This window comes from Xiphias gladius, chromosome 22 (genome assembly GCF_016859285.1).
Source record: "Xiphias gladius isolate SHS-SW01 ecotype Sanya breed wild chromosome 22, ASM1685928v1, whole genome shotgun sequence".
In the NCBI taxonomy this organism is placed as follows: domain Eukaryota; kingdom Metazoa; phylum Chordata; class Actinopteri; order Istiophoriformes; family Xiphiidae; genus Xiphias; species Xiphias gladius.
In genome coordinates, this window is record NC_053421.1 from 4,858,100 (window position 1) to 4,878,848 (window position 20,749).

Sequence of the window (20,749 nt, forward strand, 5' to 3'; positions counted from 1 at the left end):
AGTGGCATCTCACAGACACGCACACGCACACGCACACACACACACACACACACACACACACACAAAATGCAGAGGTGATAAGAATGTTGCTAAAGAACAGATGTTTCCCCAGTACTGTAGTTAAGTTTGTGCCATATTTTTTCAGGTCTAATCTACAACACAGTGAGCCTGGCTTGACACTTGCTTTTTTCTCAGGGAGCACATGTGCTCCTAAGTTGAAAATTATAGGAGGACATAAAGAACTTAAGGGGCGCAATGAAAATTTATCAAACAATGTGTTTTTCTTTAATAAAGGGACAGAAGTAGCCATTTACAAGAAAAATTATTTAATTTATTTGAATACAAAAAGTACACTAGGTTTTAATTATTCCTGCTTCAAGCTGTATTTATTAGTGATGTCCAGATCAAGTTTTTTTGGCCCTGATCCTGATCTGAGTCCTTAAATAATGGTTATCTGCCAATATTTACCTTACTTTAATATTGATTAAATAGCCTATGTATCTGAGACATTGAAATAACACAGCTATAGACTACTTAATCTAAAACACATTATTTTGATGAGCTTCTTGATCCAGATTCTTAGGGTCATGGTTCAAAAATATAAATTTTATGAGCTTCAATTATTGATATGGTATGAATGAAAGTTCATTTGGGAGAATGCCATTCCTCAGTGATGTGACGCAATCAACTACAAAGAAGACATCTCACTCACTTGGATTTGTTGGAGCTGCAGCAAGACTCGGTTCACATGTGGTATTACAGTGGTGTTACAGAGTGGGGGTTCCTCTCTCAGAAACTATCTTTGACAAGTACCGACAGCAGCGTGCAGGGAGCACACAAACCGACTACATCCAAGTTGAATTTAACCCTGTCATCAAGTCACAGACAGAATTAACATTTATTGGTGACAGCTCATAGGATGTACTGCTGGCAATGTATGTTATTTCAACCTGCTGAAATGAGAAGCTGCAGCTGGATGTTTTCCACACTGCTTTACTAATGATTATCAGCCCTGTAGCTTAGTTAATCTGTATGTGTTTCCACCTCAGTGTCTGAACTCAGAGTCACTCACCACTGCGCCCAAATAATATTTCGCTTTCACACGTGCTAATTTTCACTGGCTTATGCAGCGGGATGCTGCTCTATAGAGTAGGAACGGTATGAGCCCTCTTTAATAAAGAATAAAGTAGTCATTCTTAGTTCTAAACACCAAAAAAAGTCTGCTCAGTCCGTTTAGACACAAAGGCTATCACTGGTCCAGCAGCTTTTTTGAGCAGGTCAGCCAGCGGTCAACGTGAAATCACGCGTTTTTTTCAACCGGTTGTGCTGAACACTGGCTCGCACTGTCGAGCCGTCAGTTAGTCATTACTGGAGGAAGGGAGAGCTTCCATTCAAACTTTCACATAGGAAAAGGTACGCAGCTCAATACTGTGCATATGCACGCATAATTTATTGAAGGAATAGTTTGAAATTTTCAGACATAACCTAGTTCTCTTTCTTTCTGACATGAAAAGAATGACATGAAAAGATAAATGCTGATCTCGTATCTGAGCATTACATATGGTCCTTGTGCCAGAGCGTAGCTAGCCTAACTTAGCCTGGAAAGGTGATTAGTTAGATTGTTTGTCCAAAGTGAAAAAATAAAGGGGAGACTCTCACGAAACCCCTACAACCTGCATGGCAAGGGCCACATGAATGAGAAAACTAAACGACTCTTACTAGCTTGTCTTCTTCCATCAGTGGATCAGGTAATCAGTGAATAAATTCATTCATACACTAAATAACTATTTGTACAAAATAAGAAAAATTAAAAACACAATAAAGCTTGTAAATCAACCTCCAGCACGTCTAATTCTTTACCGTCCATTTAGTTTTGACAAAGCAGTACCTTATCACTGTAAAGAAAGCGATGCACAAATGTTCAAGTCTAAAACAATTTAAGACAGAAACAAACTAAGCTAAAACATCAGACCTTCAAATTATTTGATGTGAGAGTCACCCAGCAAAGGCTTCCACCAGCTGTGTTTACATGGATGTAAAGGTGTCACATAATGAAGATGGCAGTCTCAGTATTTGCACAGACAGTAGTGGTCAGACAGCAGTGAACATGCAAGCAAATTAGCTTGCTGGTGGTAGTGCTAGCTCAGCTAACCTCATTGAGTCTCACTAATAAACCTGTTGTATCTTACTGGTCTAATTCATACAAAGTGAAATCATAAAGTTCAGAAACGGTCCCCAAAACAAGCAAAAACCGTACCTGATTTAAATTTGGGCGTCTTCCAATTCAAAGTAGTCAACTTCTGCAGCAATACACTGCTCCCAGTGCTCGTGCCACAGTTGGAATCCTCCCTGGATGTTCAGTTTCTGCAAGCTTGTCAAGCACCATCTACGGCTCGGATTTTGGGGAAGAGGAAGAAGTCGCAGGGAGACAAATCTGGCGAGCAGGGCAGGTGGGTGAGTGACGACTGTGTTGGTGTGACCAGAAAACTTACGGGTTACACGCTGAGAGTGTTGTCATGATGGAGTACGTTTGCCATTGCACCACAGTTCGGGTCATTTGTGCCAAATGTCCTCCCTCACGCCTCAGAACGGTGCAGAGTTGTCAACTCGTACTGTCCTGGGCTTCTTATAGGCGCAGTCCTGGAACTTTTTCTTCTTCTTTCCTTACTTGTTGCACTAATGCATGAGCGTCATGGTCATCAAATGTGCGCTGTCGAGCACAATTGCTGACCCTGTTTACTGACGTCGTTCCCATAGATTTAATGCAGATGTCACTTTAGTCACTGTTCCTATTGAAACGATAGCCAGTTCCACAGTCTTTGTGACTCAAGCTCCTGCCATGCGTGCCCCAACAATAAACCCCCTTTGCAAGTCACTTAGATCTTTTCCTCTGGCTATCTTGATGCAAAATCAGAATCAACTGGGCCTGCTCAGCATTTTTACACCTATCACAGAGTATGACTGGATGTAAATTACTTATTTGTACCATGCAGTACACCTGTGTGAAAGCATCTGCTTTTGTCATGTTTCTCCGCTCATTTATTCAGGTTTTTCCTTTAATTTTTTCACCTGTCTGTATTTCCCAAAATGTTCAAACCTGCATAAATTTTTTTGGCCTCTTGGGAACAGCGCAACATTTACATATTATCACCATATAAATTAGATGTGGCTAATGTGTTAGAAAAAAATTACCTATTAACACATCTAGCAGACATGAAGCAACATTAGAATTCATTTGAAGTCATGTTTCTGGCCACCTGATGGAAATCCCATAATTACTCTTTTTAACTCCTTTTTGGTGTTCACCAACTCCTGAGGGAAATATCTGGCTCTTTAGCAAATACACAGATCAGCCACATCATTAAAATCAGTTACTGGTTTTAATGTTGTGGCTGAATATATATACATATATATATATATTTATATACCAGAAAGAAAGATGGATATATATACACACAGTATATATCTATAAATATAGATATAGATACATATATATGTAGCCAAAACATTAAAACCGGTAACTGGTTTTAATGTTTTGGCTGATTGCTGTAAATGCTCCACTGCACTAAATCACACAAGCTTGTCTCTTAGGTTAAAGAGAGAACTACACACAAGAGGTACACCACTCTAAGGACTTAAATGAGTGGACTGCTTGCTGATGAGGAAAGAGAACAATTCAGTCAATGCCACAAAAGGTTGCCTGGAAATGTGAATCTCCTCCAATCTACTGTCATAATGGATTCAGAGTGCTGTTCACTGCACCACCCACCTGTCACCACCAAGTTCAGGATGTAAACACACCCAGACTCTTTCATTGAGCAAGAAAGGAAAAGGGGACATGAAAAGAAGGAGAGAGAGAGACGGGATGAGTGACTAGAAGAAAGGGAGTGAGTTAGTGCTGTCCCTTGGTATTCACAAAGACTCCCAGCAATTAAAGCTGTGGATTCAAAGCCAGGGAAACTTCCCTGAAGGTCTTGGCAGTGATTCTGAGGCTCTCCCTCCTCCACATGTACACACACACCAACCTGTAACCTGAACTAACCTCCAGCAGCCTCCACTGGCCCACAGCAACCCTTGTTATCTCGCAACACACAGCAAACAATCCTACCGAAGCCTACATCAGCCTACACAAAGCCACGACTGACTCATTACACACCAATACCAGACATAAACACACACACATAGACATGCATTCCCTAGTCCTCAACACTATCCTCAACCATCGCAACTAAATGCTTAACCCCAACAACATTTAAATTCTTTGGAGACTAATGACTGGATTTTTTTATGATAACTATTATGTGACTCCATTACATAGCTTATACACTGATTTGGTTTTAGTTAATACTGTAGATACCATGTTTAGATCGTTTGAAACACTTGTTACAGGTTAATTTCATTTATTTACAGACCAGATGTCTCATTAAGTATGTTTGTGTAGAAACTGTCTGTATGAACAGAAAAATTGGTATTAGTCAAAGTTGTGCACACACAACTTTATGCATCGAACAGTAATAAATCTCACCTGTTCCACATCCGCCTGTGCATGTACAGGCTCATTGACACAACACCCCTGGAATGCCAAATACGGTCAACCACATCCCTTTGAAAGTACTAATGGCGTAAATGTAGTTACTTGTTGTAGACCAAAGTAGGAAACACAAAAAATAATGAGTGTTTTTGAGTTTCACATTGTGTCCTACAATGTTTCCATGATTTCCACACTTGATTGGTTGCCATACAAGTGGTTATTTCAAGCGAATGTGGTGAGACAGCCAGTGATGTGGTGTGTGAGTCCTCTTGATCTCCCTACCGTGTAAGCGCTCATGCTCTCAAGAAATGAAGTCGAGCTTGTCGTCAGCCCATTAAAATAGTTTGATGTCCAACTATCTTCAAATAATGTCTTGTAGCTGAGAACCCGATAACTGAAGTGAATGATCTAATTGTCATAACTGAAAATCTGTTCAGCATAGCTGTGCATTATTTGACATTTCCACAAGTCTTTTGTCCAAAGATAAATAAAGATTCAGTATGGGGACAGATGACTGACAGATTCACTTAAGATGAGGGTATACAGTTTAATCATAACAGAAAAGATACTGTACCTGTTGATTTAAATTCTTGACACCAAAACATAAAAGTTCATTATTAATGGAGACTGATTACAACTGAATGTTATTAACAGATCTACTGGATCTCTTACATTGTGGTGCAGTGCTAGTAATGCCACGAAATAGAAGCATTAATAACATTTACTGTGAAAGAAAAGATTACTTTGTTTTCCAAATAAAAATGTGTATCTTCGGGAAGGATAGTTTACAATATATCTGCTATTACAGGGTTAACAGTAGATTTGGTTTGTGTGTTTGTAGTTTAGGAATCAGTTTGTCCCCGATTGCACCTCCTTGGGAAGTCGGTGGTATGCCTGATCAGGAGAAGTTCTAAATGTACGCACTTTTTCAAGCACAAAAAGACATTGATAAATCCAATTCTGTGCGTAGAAACGAGCTTATGTATGGTTCAAGTACAAAAGTATGCATACACATGGTTGATAAATGAGGCCCCAGGTCACTTTAATAGTTTGGGCCAACTTTCCTATAAGTTATGACAGAAATTTACTCACCAACTTCATTTCCAAAGTCTAAAGACACAGCAAGATCGCTACAATGTCAGGCCAAAAAGCACAAGCAGTCAGACAATCATGGACTAACTCTTATTTTTACCATACCTCTTTTGAGGAAGAAACTTTGGGAGAAATGTTAGAACGAGTACCTCATCTTTCAGTTGTAAATTTCCGTTCTGCAGACAGCTTTTATGTTCCGCAATTACCAAGAATACTATAAAGAGACATCAGCTAAGACAGTTGTTTTCTCCTGACTTAATGAATTTTAAAAGCTCTGCATACTCGCCCAGCAGTTTTCAGTTACAGCTGATTAGACCTCTGCTTAGCTTGAAGGCGGGTGGAGCTTTGATGGAAATTGCATGTCACCTCCAAACTCCATGTACTAAAAAGAACAATAAATGTCAGAACAATGACTGACATGTAAATACTTCTAGTTTGTCCCAACTTTAGTTTTGTTGCAAACATCGTTTCCACCAACTTGCACAGATTTTTTTTGTTTCTGACAGTCAGAAAGGAGTACGAGCCTTACGACTGTGTAACACACTATATCATTCTATCTGCCATCTGTCTGCACAATTCATATTCAAATTGCCTCCACAGTCGTTTTTTAGGCGACTTTTCTATGAAAACACTTAAAAGTCTAAGGTGCTTTACACGACAAATTACTTATGTAAACAAAAAACTAAAACATAAAACACAAAAGTATTGTAGGCAAGGACATAAAATCGAACATTAAAAGCAGTTATAGTAAATAGGTGAGTTTTAGGAGACTTTTTATACATAGCAAGACTGGACGTGTTTGGAGAAATCAGTATAGAGGGAGGGGCAGCTATGGAGAAGGCACCCCAGGTCCATTGCGTGATCCTGGATGGTGGTCAGGAGGATGGCGTCAGAGGAATGGAGGCTGGGAGAAAGAGTGTAGCGATGAAGAGAGTCATTGTGTAAGGAGGGGGACTTGTTATGGAGAGCTGTGCAAGTGAAGAGAAGGAACTCGAATCCAATGTGGGCCAGGGAGCCAGTGGAGGTCTTTCTGACTTTGTGGCAGTTCCTTTACGTTGCACGTTGGCGCGCGTGCGTGCACACACACACGCACACAGGTCAAAAGCTGAACAGACAGCACCACACCAGCTGAGCTTTCATTTACTGTACAATGTGGACTTCAAAAACACTTTTACCATTTTACCAACCAAAAATTATTTAGTATAGAAATATATGGGAGGTGGATAAATATCTGCCGAAAGTGACTGATGGGGGACAACAGGAAAAAAAATTGCCAAGCCTTATTTTCCCAATTTCCAGTGAGACACATATACACACAAATAAGACAACCAGCGTTAGTCATCACTTACCAGATAGTGAGTGGCAGGATACAAATTCAAATGATTTGCAGTGAAAGCAGCAGCAGACTCAAAGACGTGTCTGTTGGTATGTGAAACTCAGCTTCTTATGACAAGTTAACAAAGTGGTTGGGATGAGCAAAACAGCGTTGCATAACCTCTAATTTTTTCTGTATCACTACAGCTGGATAACACTAAATAATGTCCAGTCTTCTTAGATAAATGTAGGTTTTTTTTAAATATTATATCCTATATTAAAACAGGGGTGTGGGATTCATTGAAGAAAGCCAAGTAGCAGATTTTTTTTTCTGATTTAATAATGTTCTTCTGGTCCTCAGGTCAAGCTGCCATCATCTGCTAATTTTCAGAGTTTCTTCAAGTCAAAGAACTTCTTAATGTCAACTAAAATGAAATAAATACAAGACATCAAATCAAAATGAGAAAAACATGTCGTATCAGAGTTCCTTCTTGTATGATGGCTGAAGTCTGACCAGAAAAATATGTGTACTAAGAAAGTAACATTTCTAAGACTTAGAGTTGAAGACTGTATTAAACACTACTACTTGCATAGAGTACTTGAATTCTGCCATTTATTATTTATAATAATATAATAATAAATTATCCAAGGGTCTGTACAAAGCACAGTCAGCAGCGCACAGTAAAAACACAAGGCATGCCAACTGATTTGGGGGTATTTTGTGGCGAGTTTTGTGCAGTGAACCTTCAGCACAGTTAAGGACAAGGTTGGATTATAAGGAATACAATAGAATAGGTATGATAATGACTGGCAATCACTCATGAGCAACCAAATCACCTCATTACTTACCTTTAAAAACAGTAGGTTCTTTAGACAATTTTGTGGTGGAGGAAGAAGTTCTAGAAAAGTTCTGCCCCAACAGATTTTCCAAAGAGGTTACTGTTATTGTGGCAAGGTACTGAGCTGTATATCTCCTTAAATAAGTCACCACTAGAGAAGATAATTTCATTTTTCAACTGTTTCTTTTTTCCATCTTGATGCAAGACTCCCAACGACTGTTTGATGCAACTGTATGTTGACCTTTATGGTATTATTTTGTCATATACAGACAACACGATCAGTTTGCATGTGTATATTGTTCTGATGTATTCACAGGCAAAGTAGTAACACTTGTATAATGTTGTCTGTGTGTATGCTCTGAGGGGCGCTTTCCAACATTGGACAAAAATAACCCTGATGATGACGACATCAACTCATTCTCTACTCCCTATTCGTGGACACTAAACAGTTCACTCAATGGTGAGCCCTAAATTGAGATTTCAGATACTTAATAAACATCTTTATTTTGCGTCATCAGTGACAGCTGTACAGTCGCTCAACAGCTGTTGCATTATGGGACTCTTAGCAGTGAGTTCTTTTTTGGGGATTTTTGATACATTTACACACTCAGATTACAGACCATAAAATAAAATGGCAGAAAGATAATGTAGTACATTGTATAGTAAACAGGGAGTGATTTCAGACACAGACATGGTCCTGCATATGACCAAAGATGATTGTTTGTACACATTTTTGTACAGATTTAACAAACAAAATATGTGTTAATAAGTGTTGATAAGCTTCAAAGGTGCTGGTAGGTGGATTTAGTTACCTTTGGACAGAGCTAGGCTAGCTGTTGATCAGTCTTTATGCTGAGCTAAACTAACCAGCTGCTGGCTGTAGCTTCATATTTACTCTAAAGCCATGAGAGTGGTATCAATCCTCTCATCTAACTGTCAGCAATGAATTAAGTGAGGTATTTCCCAAAATATTGAAGTAATCCTTTAAAACTTTAATAGAAAGCCTGCATTACATACTGAAGGTGCAAGGTTTACACAAAGGTAATGAAAATGCCTAATGTCTAATGAAAAATGCTATTAAGTTGCATCATGGAATCTGGTGCTTTTGAAGATTTGCCCATTTATGTTGCTTCAGTTTGGACCATTCTTGTTTTTAATATCCCTTGTGAGCCGCCAACTTTAAGAAAGTACTAATTGCTTAATTCATAAAAACATGGCTTACCTTAAAGATTCTCTGCAGTATTGATGATAACATCACATTTAACTACTGAGTCAAATGTTCTAATAGGTCTAAGTGATGAGTGAAGCAAGGTAACCTGTTTAATTGAATTTTACAGAATTCATTAGTGAAAATACTTTTTATGCAGCCCTTGTATTCAGTGAAAAACCAAGTGCAGTCTAGTTCCTTTCTAAAGCAGACTGTCTTAAAATTTTCTGGCCTATGAGCCAAATTTAATCATCTTAGTCTCCCCCTGGGACCCGGGCTCATTAAAATGCACTGGTAAACTTGTCATGTCACCAGAATCAGGTCATCTCTCAGCTCCCAGTTTAAGAACCTTCTGTGTCAGACTGAAGCCAGAAAGGCCCCCGTCTCTGATGTCCCCTGCTGAATTCCCTGCGAGTTCAGCCGGAGTTCACTCCACCTTCTGATTTTTTAAGTTGTAGCCTATGGCCCATCACAGTCTGCATCAATAATGCAGAGACCACAGCCTGCTAACATGTCAGCCTTTAGCGAGAGGTCTGCTCGACAACCCGGCGCTCAAACAAAGGCAGGCTGAAGACGTCTCAGACTAGCACCATGAGAACAAGGGCGCTAGCGCACAGGCTATTTTAAGTACACACACACACACACACACACACACACACACACACACACACACACACACACACACACACACACACCACACACACACACACACACACACAGACACAGGCGGAAGTACGGGTAAGACATGAAGATACAAACTCTGCAGCTGTGTAATACCCAGCTGTATATACTCTCAGTCAAGCACACACAGATGAATGGACAAGTGTGCACTATGTACACACACAAGCAGACAAAATCAGGAGTGCATGTGAGGCTCATGTTAACTGTCTCTGTAGCCAGAGACAGAGTATTCTATTGCATTACCGCACAAGAGCAGAGCAGTACCCCAGTACAGCATTCCTCAGGAAGGGTATATCCATCTGTAACACACAGTAAATACCCACCCTGATCTATTTCATCGGGATACTGGGAAACATATCAGTTTATAAGATGAAAACATTCCTAATTTTTCAAGAATATAGGATGACGTAGGCTCCTTTTCCCCACTGACCAAGATGCTATTGCTGAAACTATACTTTTTTAGTTTTCAATGAGATTCATAGTCTGCAGTGCTGTGAAATGCTATGCATAAAAGACCATGTAAATCTTTAATTTGAGTAAAATGGAAAAACCTCAGAAGTAGAGGGTTTTAAGGGTAACAACATCATTGTGAAATGAATAAATGTGTGTGTGTGTGTGTGTGTGTGTGTCTAATTCTCCAGTCTTTTCTCCCATGCAGAGACGTTACTGAATTATTAAATCGCTACTTAGGCTTTGTGGTTAAATGAAGCTATGCAAACAAGGACGAAGTGTACTAAAAGCGCAGAAGTAAGTCAATGCACCGTTTGACAAAAATGTTTAACTGTCTTCTGTGAAACCCACTTAAAAAGTGAAACAATATCAAATCTCTGTCTCCAGCACCTGTTGTTGTTTTTGGGGCTTCTTAGCTATTTAATCAACAACTTAATAGTGCAGGTTCTGAACTGCTCCTGATCAGTGTGGGAACAGTAGAGCCATTAGCCAAATGCTGGGAGTTTCTCTTCTCTGAGGCTTGAGGGCTGTAAAATCTGCCAAGTGGGTTCCCAGAGAAGCAAAAGGCAAAATAAAGGAGGACAGGGGAATGACTCCAGGTGGAAAAAGAAGTGTGTTTATTCACGATAACCATCATATACATGGTAATGTCCTTCTCAATGGCACATGTCCTCATCACTACCAAACATGACCGAATACGCCACCTCCTTTCGACTTGGAACTGTATCATCTGTCTGAGTCAGTGTAATTTGAAAAGCCAGAACAACCATGAGATATACCATTTACCCAGCTTTTGTCAAAATCCAATTATTGGCATCTGAGATACTACACGTGATACGTGTCAGAACAAATGATGCAGCTCCCCCCATAGGCCAGTTGCTGTATTACTGAAAATGATCAAACATACAGTATTTCATCAAAATATGCCCCTCAATGACAGAGGTGTCATGTGTGACAGAGGAGAGAAGTCACTATAGCAGAAAAATACACTTTAGTCTATGGAAGAGAACAACCAACCAACCGCGCCGGTCAGTGATGTTGGCTGAAGCAGAAACTTTCCACCAGTGAAATGGCTGAAATGGCTTTTCAGCCTGACATTAAGTTACTGTTTAAACCCTCACATTTTTCTGTGTTACGGTATTTCGTCCAACATTACTGACACCGACATCTTCAGTCTTTTATTGCTGTAACATGGTTTCTAATGAAACGGTACGCTATGTTAAGGTAATGGTATGTAAGTGTTACCTCAGCTGTCCTTCGGAGGCCACTCTGTCAAGGGCCATGTACAATATATCCATTCACTACAAACACGCCTCAGGAACAAACCTGCATTATTAGATAACTCACTTTCATGTGAGCACGGTATAACTACATTTATATAATGGCTATTACTAGCAACTATATTCATGTTTGTCCATGTTAATTTATCAAACACCAGTTCAGCCAAGCCCTGCGCACCCACATTACACCCACACAGGTGATTTCACTTATTTTGCTTGGTTAGGGCTCTTCTCAGGACTGTGTGGGCGTGTACAGACTGTTTGATTGACATCTCCCACACTCTCCTGCTAGCTTTGATAAACCTGCTAGGTTGGGGCAAATTACACATTTATCATCGTCACTGGCACACTGAGTCTCGTGACCTCACATAGGGTGCTTTCCATTCTACCTATTCATGCGTCCTCACGTCCTCGCTCCTCCAGGACCAGGAAACCGGTCGAGGGCCGCCATCCTCGAGGGTGGCGGCCCTCGTTCGATCCCTTAAATGTGTCTCAAAAGAGATGGTGAGTGAGGAGGAACCTCTCAGAGGAGCTCAGAGCAAGGATTCACTGGTGGATCCTATGCGGAAGGAAGGACAGCAACGTGCCTTCGATTGAAATCTGTTAATTGATTGGTCAGCTGATGTGATGGGACAGTAAACAGAGTGGCTGGGCTGTGGTGGAAACAGCTTTACTCTAATGTAATATTACTAACATTGTATAATTTGTAAGAGTGTGGGCAAAATATCTGTAGAAACAGGAATGGCAATACCAGCAGCAGCTATGATGTTATTCATGTTTATTCATAAAATAAAATAAAAATGGGTCTTGAATGAACGATGACAACATCCTTTGTAGCTTTGTTTTCTTCTTGTTCTTTTCTTATTTTCCATTCTAAGTATATCATGGCTCATTCCATAAAAATATACAGCTACAGTCTGGTACAGCCACACAGTCCAAGTTCTCACCATCAGTCCTGTAATATCATCCTGAGCCTGAAAAGGACATCACACTGTTTTTATTGCTCCCTCACGTCTCTTCTGTTCTTTCAGTTAATAAACAACATGTAATTGTATTTCTGTCAGTCACATTCAGTGACGCTCTGATACTGCATATACAGTACATCCAAAATAAGTGCAGGAGCAGCAGTCAACAGGCACTAAGTGTTGTTCTGTTACTGTTACTCTTTGTTCACATTTGATAGTGGAGAAGTAGTGCATCATGAGTAGTCGGTGTCTCTTCAAAATAACGCTGGAGGGAGCAGGGATGCCCCGTTCGGTGAATACAATTCTTCTGTCTTTGCGTCTCTTTCTGTCATCTCTCACTCTCTCTCTCGCATCCCCCACTGGGAGGAGCTAGGACACAAGGAAGCGATGAGAGTGAGGCAGGCGAGGAGCCTCGCAGGCCAAATAGAGAGCACCCACAATTCCCAGCAGAGCTTCACCCACTTTCACCCTGACTAGACGTCTAGTCAGCGCTAACAGCGAGTGTCTCTCCTGATCCAAATATTCCACTAATTCTGGTTGGGCTGGGTATCTTTCAGCACTTTTTGTCACCAAGTATTGAAAAAAATTCAAGTATCAGAATTTGGCATCGAATGTCTTGCGTATTTTATTTAATGTAAAAAAAAAAAAAAAAAAAATGTAATCAGCATGTAAATTTCTAAAAGTTAGGTATTAGAAAAAGTAGTATACAGCAAAATTTAGGATTTTGGTGTTCTTATGAGCCTAGTATTTCTAAGTTAGAGGAAAATGTAAGCAGTGTGACTGAAGACAGTTTCACCCTGTAAGACTTCTATAAAGAAAAGAAAAAGTCTCCAGGGCTTTATAAATATGCTTAAATCTAGTAAACAATTTGCACAACCCGTGAAATTTCCGATACAGGTAAACAGAATTGCCGCGTCAAACATGCTGCAGTCCTGACAACCTGAACAGAAATCTCTCTGAAAGGGCTGTTGGCAGTGTTCAGTGAATGACTGAGATTAACTTTCACACACAATATGCACCTCAATGCTGAGATTTCTGCAGGGTAGCACACAAAAATATAGCAGGGTTTTGGCAAAGAAGTTCTTTGATCAACTTATCATGTTGTGCCAACTGGGGTTAAAAATAAAACCACAGCTTTTATCAGAGGGTTTCATGCAGCACTTTGATCTTCCATTTGATGAGCACAACACTTCTGAATGTATTCAGTCAGAACTCAGCAAGATGATTGGTTCTGGCCAAGAAGAAATGTTAAAAATACTGAAACTGGATTAGAGATGTTAAAAATGTTTTCCTTTCTTTGGCCAGAATGTGAAAATCTTGCTTGAAATGCTTTTCAAAAGAATATGCTGCATCTCAAACGTTTTTTTTTTTTTTTAATGGGTTGCCAAGAAATTGTGCTATCAAGCTGTTTTTCCAAAAGCTTCTCAAGTTCTTGTAGAGCAGATTAGACTCAGAAAACTGAGCTTATGTAGCGTAATATAATGAACTTTTCTTGATTAGTCATATAGCAGCATGAAAAACCAATTTAGGATGACTACATGACAAAAACAGTTCCAGAGAGAAAACGTTGAACAAACTGAATGAGATCTAATGTGTTTTTTCAGCTCTTCAGTCTATTGTGCTTCCACATATCACACTTTTTACGTTAGTTTCACTCCTTAAAGTCACATACACAGCAGTTTCTGCAGGCACACAATAACAGAATTTGTATTTCTACATACAAGGACACACACGCTCCCTTGAGCACAATCCAGACAAAGACACACATACGCTGGTGCAGACTGGCACTCATCTTTGCCCGTCTCGCGCCTTCGCTCCACCAACACAATACTGTCAAATTTTGGCGCATCACAAGGGCTCGGAGACAGACAGGACTGTATTATCAACAACTGACTAGAGCTCACGCCCTGCATGTGTGCGTTTGAGCTGGAGTTCAATGTTCAGACTGAAGTGTGTGTGTGTGTGTGTGAGTGTGTGTGAGAGTGTGAGAGAGAGAAGGAGTGTGAGAGTTCAGGTTAAGGCTGAGCTGTCAGCAGCAGACAAGCCCCATCAAGTCTTCCCCCCTCTGTCTAACACACACTCAGCCTCTCGCCTCGGGAGGTGAGAAGCTGCTAATTGGCAAAGGGTGAAACGCACACACTTGCATGCGCTCGCAGTGCACACATATTAAAAGGCGGTCAGTTACAGTCTCTCTCACACACACACACACACACACACACACACACACACACACACACACACACACACACACACACACACACAGAATAGCATGAACAAAGAGACAGAAATACAGACAGACAGATGGACACAGACGTCTGGCTCTAAGAAGCAGTTGTACAGTGTTCTGTGTGAAGCAGACACACAGCACAACTTGGTAGACGGGAACACATTACTGTAGTCAATAAAGCACCCAGTCTGCTCGCTGACTTTCTCCTCAACTTTCCCACTTAGTTATTATTTTATGACCTGATGGTTTTTATTCACTTATATATGAACAGACTCTATCTTTGCAGTTTAGCCGGTGCACAGAACTGGCCTTAAAAAACAGGGAGGGCTCGCCCTTTGAGTTCTTTGGTTTAAATAAAGGCTGAATTCAACAAGAGACTGCAATGCCTTCATGGTCTGATGCCTCGTACATATTTGCCATCTACCATACAAAGAACTTTTACATACATCCTTACTAGACATAGTTGGGACAATAAAGTCTGTGAAGCAGGTAAGTGCCAAATTTTAATCCAATTCCTCATAAAATACTCTAAAAACTGATATTGTGAATATTTTGGATTCCTGCCTTGTTTACACCAGTGTTTGCTAGCTTTGCTAATCTTCTAGCCTAGCAAAGCTAGCCTTCTAGCCTTTCCTGGGACCTTGCTAGTTTTTTGGCGTGTTACTGCCATCAACTGTCAATCAGTGGCGTAGCATGTAACTGGCAGCAGGAACGTGTATTGCAAAACATTACTTCATAACAGTACTTAGAGGTTAAAATTTCCAAAGGGTACCTTTAAGTTTAGAAAATCTGGACAGAAAAAGCTGTGGTCTCAATAGCTAACTTTTAGAGTGGTAGTCAGCCAAAGAAAACCTGACAACTGACATCGTACCTACTGTACTCTTCAACCAGACGATTGGTTGCAGGGAAAAAAATCTGCACGTCATCTCTAGATTAACTAAATCTGTCACAGTGTGCACTGAGTGCACTCTGGCTTGTAGCCTTATTACCCTGAATGCATTATAGATAAAAATAAAAAGCTAGTATTTGCAGCATATTAAATCATTTTAACCTAATTTAATACTGAAATGATAACAACAGACTCAGAGTCGACCAGCATTCACCTGCCCATATTCAAATGATTTTTGAAAATAGAATTATATCAACTGGTGATCTCAGCACAAGAACTACTGAGGAATATATGAGACATGCCTTAAAGGGACTGAAGACATATTTTCTCGATCAGCTTCTGATTATGATCGATGGGGTCCATGAAGAAAAGGGTTTCTGTCAAAGCTAGAGTAGTTTTGGTTATTTCACACGAGATATGACAAATTAGCAACATTTCATCCTGATTTCAAAGCAGATTGTCCATTGACATTTACAGTCTACCAGCAACAGTCTAGATAAATGAGGATGATGTAATCGCCATAAACGATAAACTTTCAACATCCTGTTTCGATTACATGTATGTCTCCAAACAAGAAATTGGATAAGTATTTTGTTCTGTGTGTGTTTATACTGAATGTACTTGACTCATCATAATATAAATAATTAGATTACATTATTTATCTAACATTGGATAAACAATGAAAAAATTAGATTCATTCTCTGCTCCATTATAATAAATTACAGCTTTTAGTTTACTGTGATGAATTATCAAGATGAGAACTTTATATCTGACATCTGTCATGCTGTTTAAAAATAAACTGTAGCTAGCAGCCTGCACTGTCTGTCCAAATGCTACCAAAAATAATTTATAGAAAACAGGACTACAGCTAGATGATTGGCACTAAAAGCAAACATCAGTATTATCCTTTAATACTGTAGGTCATCTCAGTCTTGAATAATATGACACCCTGGCATGTTGGCAATATCTCCATATTTAACAGGTACATAATTCTTCATCATTATGCACAGGTGTCCTTTTATTGAACCCAGCATAACAAGCTTTACTTGCACTGCTCACCTTGCCAGTGGGGCAGCAGACAAAAAAAAAAAAAAAAATACATAGAACATAGAACAGCACTTAAGACCAGCTACCTACACTACTCCACTGCCGCAGCCAATGACTTTAACTCAAGCATCCAAACTCCAGAAAAGGATCGGGCTTGTGTCCGAACTGTATAAAAAAGTAAGTACATGAGAGAAGCAGTGTGTGAATGAGACAGAAACGGAGGAAAGATGCAAAAAATATAAATAAATAACTTGAGAGAGAGTTTGTGTGTGTGTGTGTCTGTTGGGGAGGGTGGGGATCATAGAGAAATAAACAGAGACAGACCAATGTGAACAACAATGGCAACAAATACCTAAAAACAATGCCTCAGATCTCGGAGGACTCTTCCTCATCTGTAGATCCCTGAGCGAAACCTTGAGGACGAGGCAGAGGCAGGGTAGCTGGGGGGGGGGGGGTTCTGTACAGCCAGCCAGCCAAGGAACAAAAACACACCCTTAGCAAGTATTTGAACTCTCTTTACCAGACCTACACAGAAAAAAAAACAACAAAAAAAACTCCTGACCTTGATGCAGCTCACGCAGAGAACAGAGGTTAATAATCAAATCAACGTAAACCCGATCAGAGGGCTGGAATACACTGGACGGTCGGGCAGACCAGTGCTCCTGCTGCTGTACAATGTCACACATAGATCCATGATTTTTACAAGATTGAGTCAGTGTGAAACTTTGACCAATGGGTCTCTGAAGCCACTTGGCCTTTTTTTTTTTTTTTTTTTTTTGAAATCTCTGATTTGGAAAAACAAGTGAAAGAGAGAGGAGAGTGAAGTGAAAATGGGTTAAGATACAGACTGTAGGAAAAGGTAACTGAAGATAACTTTGAAATGATATTAAGTGTCACGCTCATCTTTTGAACAGTGCATCCAAAGGAATGATGTGCGTGTTAGTTAAACCCTCATTGTCCTCTTAAAGACGACGGAGAGGAGAGGGGGGAATCCCAAAATAATGAATACTTCTTAACCGAGCATGGGGACAGGGTGTTTGTGGATGAATGTCGGTTACGTCCCGCTGTCCCACGGTGCTCTTCACCCCACCCCACAGTGCCCAAAACTACACACAACTCTGTAGCAGCTCATCCCGCATGTGGCTACTCGGTGACAGCACTTCCATCACATGCACCGCGTGTCTCATTTGCATAAAAAGTTGGGGAGCCAAAGGCGCTGGATCGGGGCGTCAGATCTCGGATCTTGCGTTCCAGCTAGCTCGTTCATCAAACCAAACGGGGCAAGACAGCTAACGACACACCAGCCGGGCGGATAAGCATCCACCTGGCTGGGCTCTTGCTCGGGGTAATAAATGATGCCTCAAACACGGGAGGTCGCGGTCGGTGGGGAGCCAGCGTCACCCCGCGGGGGGGACACACCAGACGTCGCGGACTGGTGCCGTGGCCCCTGCGGATGACTGACGGCAGCCCGGGCTAGCCTGCTCGCGGCTAACTTAGCCGTATTAGCTTAGCCGCTGTCTGGCGCAGCTCGGAAAGCCGCTCCAACTCCGAGCAGCAACTTCCAGCGTCTGGCCCGAAGTCAGAGCCCCACGCCGGACAGCCCGGCTAGCGTTTAGCCCCACCGGCTAGCGTAACCGCGGCACTCCTCCAGCCGCCTCCGACCACAGCATAATGCATTAAAAATACACCAGTGTAGAGAAACAACTAAGAAAATGCCGCAGGCTTCCTACCTGTAAATGCGGTCGCTTACGTGCTAAACCGCCGTGTCTGCCTGCTCAGAGTCAGTGATGTTGTGTTGCTAGACGTCAAGTCCAACTGCACTACAGCGGTTCCCAGCCTGGGAAGCCAAATAAAGCCCAGCTGTCCCGCTTGCACCGCGCAAGCTGCTGACAGCCGCCTGTAGGTGAGGCTCTGGCGACACACGCAGGTCCCGTCCCACACAGCAGCCGAAGCGGCCACGGGCCACGCAGGTGGGGAAGGGGGGGGGTCCGGTCCGGTGCGAGGCGCGAGGCAGTTCGTCGCCTCGCCCGTCGACGGAAAGGTGCCCCCCTCACTGGTGCCGAGGTTCCGTCGCCAAGTGGGGTGACTTCAGAAACCAGAGTTGCAGAGTGCCTCGGAGGTGCACAGGAAAGAGGAGCCATGGAGGTGTATTTTCACCGAGGATGCGACCGCGGGCGAGCGAGCGAAGAGCCCCATAAAAGTACCGGGGTGTTACCTGGGACAAGGTTGGCGAAGATGCGTTTTTAAAAGTGGCCCTGACTCGGCTGACTTGATGCTGTGATGGAGCCTGAACAGTGAAAGCTGTGACCCCCCCTTGGTCTGAAACCGAGACTGTGGAACTTGGAACAACATTTGGCTGAGTGAACCACTTAAACCAGGTTCATTTCAGGAAATTATTTTTCATAGAAGAGGCTCTTATAAGTCTGATCTAAGTTACCGTGGAAACTGGCCGCCTGGGGCCCCTACCACCAGTCCAGTTCAACTTAGCCTGGCTCTCTCGGGTTCATCTGGCTGCGCTGAGCCTCGCTTCGGCCGTCCTGGATAAGCTGTATCACCAAGCTGGTCATCATCTGGCCCTGTTGACTCCGGATTTTCCCATCCGGCTATGAGCGTGTGCATATAAAAGAGGAGTAGTTGTTACTCCGAAGTGATATTCCTCCCATCACATAACTAGAATAGAATAAGAAAGCTGTAGAAACACTTTCACTGGAAAGAATTTTCAAATATTGAAGTAAGGCTATGGATGTACGGTGAACAAGCGCAGGAATTATCAGGGTCTTATGGGGTACTATTTGCTTTTCTGTCTGATGGTAAACAAACTATTACGAATATCTGATGCACATAAAAAGTTACAGTCATGTCAAACTGTTTCTGCTGCCAAAGCAGAGAGGAGAATAAAAGTAGTCAATGTCTGATAAGATCAGTCTGACTAAAATGTGGCATTTCTAACCATAGGGAATAGTGAACGGTGTGTGGAGGATTTTTCTTACAGAAGACATCATCCCTTCTTTTAATTCCAAAAAGTCTCCTCCTGTTATTCTGAGCTGCAGTGATGGAAAAAGAGAGTTGACGTATCCACACTGTCAGGACAATGATACCTGCGGGGAAATTAGGTTAGTGCTATTCAACAAGGTGAAATGTAAACAATACGATCGCACAACTAGACTAGAAAAGAAACACTGGATATAATTTCCAATTAATAAAGACAGGCTAAGGATAGACTGTAAATAAGTGCAATAGTCATTACGACTTTTCTAATAGAGTATTTTTGCTCTTTTGTTTGATGATGAACAAACTTATATGAATATGTGATGCAGATTTAAAAAAAAAAAAAAGTTCCCCACTCACCACAAATCTCTGAAGCCTGTTCTACGATGCAGGGTTTTTGATTAGCGAGGACCTTTTTTTTTTTTTTTCTTTTAATCTGCATCACATATTGAGACTCATTCAGGTTTAACCCTGAGTTCTCAGGGTTACGACGGCGGTTCGCTTCTTCACTTGCACACCTGACCGGCTACGGAGCAGGTTACCTTGAGAGGATCAGATCAAGACCTGCCAACAGAGCCAACTACTGACCACTCAGATCAGTGGAAAACCAGTGTCACCCTTCCTGCGGGACCCCGACAGGGACAAAAGAGTTTACAGTAAAGTGAAAAATAATAAAGAACAATAGATATATTTATAGATCAGTCGAATCGTTTTGCTATTGAGGTTTTCCATGTGTCCCTCTGGTTTTAAAAGAGAGCTTCTAACAAACGGAGGGAGAGTTTCTTACACCAGATAACTACACAGTTATTGTTATAGCTTCATTCGAATTGCACAAAGGTACGTTCAATCCCAACAGGATTCCTGACAGTGTTGAAGATTTTACACTCTTACACCGAGGCTCAGAGTAACATGAGGAGAATCTGTTCTGATAAATGGAAATAAACCCTAAACCCTCTGATCTCTTTTATTAGGAAAATTATCCACACATTGTTGAATATTTCCCATGATTATAACGGAACATGCCAGTCAGATTAACCTCATCAAAGATGAACTACTTCTCTACTCCCCTCTGTTTGGGCAGCAGAAACAGTTTGACATTACTGCAACTTTTTTATTTTTAATCTGCGTCACATATTCATAAAAGTTTGTTCATCATCAACCAAGAGCAAAAATAGTCTGTTAGAAACGTCGTAATAACTCCTGCACTAATTTACAGTCTATCCTTAGCTTGTCTTTATT

At 41.2% G+C, this 20,749-nt stretch overlaps 1 protein-coding gene across 1 annotated transcript in view; it reads right to left on the minus strand.

The window, feature by feature from the left end:
* ldlrad4b (low density lipoprotein receptor class A domain containing 4b) overlaps window positions 1–18,426 on the minus strand; it is a 249,642-nt gene extending 231,216 nt beyond the window's left edge. The window contains exon 1 of the mRNA XM_040117967.1: window positions 18,253–18,426. The gene's annotated coding sequence lies outside the window, so the exon portion shown is untranslated. The remainder of the gene's footprint in view (window positions 1–18,252) is intronic.
* Between the last annotated feature and the right edge of the window lie 2,323 nt (window positions 18,427–20,749).